The 3,731-nt window shown below is 39.4% G+C and overlaps 1 long non-coding RNA gene across 1 annotated transcript; it reads left to right on the top strand.

Annotated features, from left to right (window-relative positions):
- Window positions 1-672: 672 nt before the first annotated feature.
- On the top strand, window positions 673-3,474 carry LOC112077857 (uncharacterized). Its single transcript, XR_002895517.2, has 3 exons — window positions 673-800; window positions 2,204-2,315; window positions 3,186-3,474. It is a non-coding gene; the product is annotated as an uncharacterized lncRNA (long non-coding RNA).
- The last annotated feature ends 257 nt before the right edge of the window (window positions 3,475-3,731 follow it).

Below are 3,731 nucleotides of genomic sequence, written 5' to 3'. Positions count from 1 at the left end.
AAAACAGAAGTATAGGATCAAAATGAGGCCTATTTGGAGAAAACACATTTAGGCTACGTAGACTCACACGAAAACTTGCAAAAGCATTTAGGACAGAATAGATAGCAGTTGTCTCTGTCAGTTTTTTTGTTTGTCCTAAATGTATCAGGAGGAATTATAATGCAAACAATTGTCTTAATTTAAATGGATTTTTGATAAATCAAAATGTGATGTGCCTATGAGTGAACTAGACAAACAGATGAGTTGGTTATTTGAATCAGCTGCAACATGGTCTCAGAGCATTTAATATTATTCTGTGTGTAAATCTGAGACTCCATTTAGAGTGATGTGTTACGTTTTGTTTGTATGATTCATTTGTGGATGTCCATAAACTATTTCATTATGATATGTTACTAATTGCAATTCATGTTATATGTTACGAATTTGCAAAACGTGAATTATGTTACGAACTTGCAAATGTACAATATGTTATGAATTCGCAAAACATATGATATGTAATGAATTCTGGCTAGGTGGATAGGTGCTAAAAGGGTAAAGGTTAGGGTTGGTGTCCGCGTTCTTCCACAAGCTTACCTCCACTTCCTACCCCACTTTCCTCGTTAACGACTGTACAGAGATAAGCCGAACACGCCTGTTAATGTTTTTCTCATGTCATCTCTCCTTCCCCATCAGCACGGACTCTTCAACTGCAAGAAGTTCTTCCAGCAGTGTGGCTGACCAAAAAGAGTCCCGCGGAGGTGAAGAAAGTCTTCGGGATCCTGACAACGACGCCAGCGGCTTATTGAGGAGGAGGAACTCAAGTGAGTGGCTACAATTGTTGGACTTTAGTTAGTGATAAACTACAATCTTTGTGTTTTTTCTACTACAATATTTAGCCTAAAGAAAATAGCTATATATTGTTCTTGATGCCGCAAAGGCCTAATCAAAATGTATCCTCTGTAGGCACTAAACGTGTTAGGCTACTGTCATTTTGCAGGTTAGTGTTTTTTGTTCACGAATCTTGTTCTGGAGACAGCTTGCAGTGGTCACTAGCTTGCACAGCCACAAAGTCATAAAATCGGATTTTAAACCAAACTCTAACTTTACCTAACCCTACACCTGCTAACCCTAATGCCTAACCCTAACCTTAATCAGCACAAAAGCAATTTATTTTTAATTTTTCTTTATTATTATTATTTTTTTTTACCCTTTTTCTCCCCAATTTCGTCATATTCAATTGGTAGTTAAAGTCTTGTCAGATTGCTGCAACTCCTGTACGGACTCGGGAGAGGCAAGAGTCAAGAGCTGTGCGTCCTCCGAACACAACCCTGTCAAGCCGCACTGTTTCTTGACACAATGCACGCTTAACCCAGAAGCCAGCACACAATGTGTCGGAGGAAACACCGTCACACTGGCGACCGTGCATGCACCCGGCCCACCACAGAGTGCGTAGAGCGAGATGGGACAAGGACATCCGGTCGGCCAAACCTTCCCCTAACCGGATGACGCTGGGCCAATTGTGCGTCGCCCTCATGGGTCTCCCGGTTGCGACACAGCCGGTTGATCCAGGATCTGTAGCAATGCAGCTAGCACTGCGATGCAGTGCCTTAGACCGCTGGCCACTTGGGAGGCCCTAAAAGCAAATATTTGTTTTTATGCATTTTACAATATAGACATTTTGACTTTGCAGCTGGCCCATCTAGCGGAAATTTGCTCAGTTCTATCCAATAAACGTCAACCTACTTTTGCTCGAAAGTAGGCTACTTCTTGAAGATAGGGCTTTGTGAACTAGCACATCTTTACTAGTCGCCCCCATCAAGAGAATGGTCAATTGTCATTATTTGTTCATTCATGAGTCCTGGGGTCATAGGTCATAGCCTTTTGCACTGTAATGATGGATATTAAGCTGCTTTCAGTAAGCATGTCCTCTACAACTCCTAAAGTTGTTTTACTTGTTCTTTTTCCAGGACAGATCCTTGAGGTATAAATCCTCTTTTAAAAGGGTGACCACCATAGTCTGTCTAAGATATATGGATAAAACAATATCCATTCGTCCATCATCATTAATGTCTGATTGTGTTTTTCTTTGTTACCCAGACAATACTATTCCTCAATATCTGAAGGGTTCTGCTACAAGAGTTGCGGTCATGGCAACTGTGTAGAATAAGCCCCGTCAAAGTAAGCACGGTATGTTAGTGGTTCTCGGTGTGTGTGTGCGTCTCAGATTCTTCCTCCCAGAGGTTCAACCCGGGGCCCGTGTCCTGACTGAAAAAGAGACCAAGGCCTTCATGTCTGCTGCTGAGATGATGACAGCGACGGCATGATTGGAGCAGATGGTGTGTATCTTAACCTAGTTTGGTGATGTGAGATAATGAAAATTAATACGATGGTGATGATCACAATGATGTTGTTGTTGTTGTTGAGATGATGACGGCGATGAAGAGGTGGATGAGAGTGATGTTTGATTCTTTCGATGGAAGTTTGAAGGAGTGATCTCATTCGATACCAAATCAGTTGAGATTATACAGGTCTGAATCTGGTTGCATTATGATAGTAAGCAGATTACAGAATGTTAATTGCCAATGGATATATAAATACTTTTTACAGTTCTACAATTGAACCTCCTCTGTCATTGCAGTCTCAATTACAATATATAGTGTGTATCTGGTAAAAATATTCTCAAATGTGCATCCTTGCAATGATTCCTTGAGTTGGTTGAGATGTACTATGTCCACAATTCATTATTGAGTTGGTTGAGATGTCACTATGTCCAAATTCATTAATTGAGTTGGTTTGAGATGTCACTATGTCCCAAATTCATTCATTGAGTTAGTTGAGATGTCACTATGTCAAATTCATTCATTGAGTTGGTTGAGATGTACAATGTCCCAAATTCATTCATTGAGTTAGTTGAGATGTCACTATGTTCCAAATTCTTCATTAGTTAGTTGAGATGTGTCACTATGTCAAATTCATTCATGAGTTAGTTGAGATGTCACTATGTCCCAAATTCATTCATTGAGTTGTTGAGATGTCACTATGTCCAAATTCATTCATTGAGTTAGTTGAGATGTCACTATGTCCAAATTCATTCATTATTGTTGGATGTCACTTGTCCAAACTAAAGAGCCAAACCTAACGTGTCTTTTTCTCTCTCATGTTCTGGGCTAATTATTTATCTTGCTGTCTTTCCTTTCTCCCCACAGAGTTCCAGGCCATGGTCCTATCCTGAATACCTGTACAACACCCATCCTACCTCTTTCTCCTTGCCCAGCTCCCAGCGCTAGGATTTATAACTTTAGTTTTCCATCTGTCAATCTATTTGGAACATTTATTATTTTTTTTGCAAGCCTCGGTTCAGAATACCTACAACTCACCGATTTTTTTATTTTGCTTTTTGCATACGTTTTAGACAGGTCATTATATTATTGCCCAAAATGTATCACTTACCAAATTATCGAGAAAATAAAATAATAAAATGCATTCTAAAATCTTTTCCTTGGTTATTGACTTTTTACTCAACTTATGATTGTCGAAAATAATGCCACACAGTGTTGCTATGAAATGCCATACAAAGTGATAACCAATTGGACAGTGTGCACAGTATTGTCAGTAACGTGTCCATATTAGGACTGTCTCGGCAGGAGTTGTTTCAGTCTCAGTGTCCTCTTGTTTTGTACAGATGTAATGAGAATGCTTGAGATGTGAACTTATATAAAATAATTATTATTTATTATTTTACTTAAGTTCAC

This window comes from Salvelinus sp. IW2-2015, unplaced genomic scaffold, assembly GCF_002910315.2.
Source record: "Salvelinus sp. IW2-2015 unplaced genomic scaffold, ASM291031v2 Un_scaffold4996, whole genome shotgun sequence".
Taxonomy (NCBI): domain Eukaryota; kingdom Metazoa; phylum Chordata; class Actinopteri; order Salmoniformes; family Salmonidae; genus Salvelinus; species Salvelinus sp. IW2-2015.
Note: the sequence above shows the minus strand (reverse complement) of the source record. Positions and strands in the feature narration are given on the sequence as shown.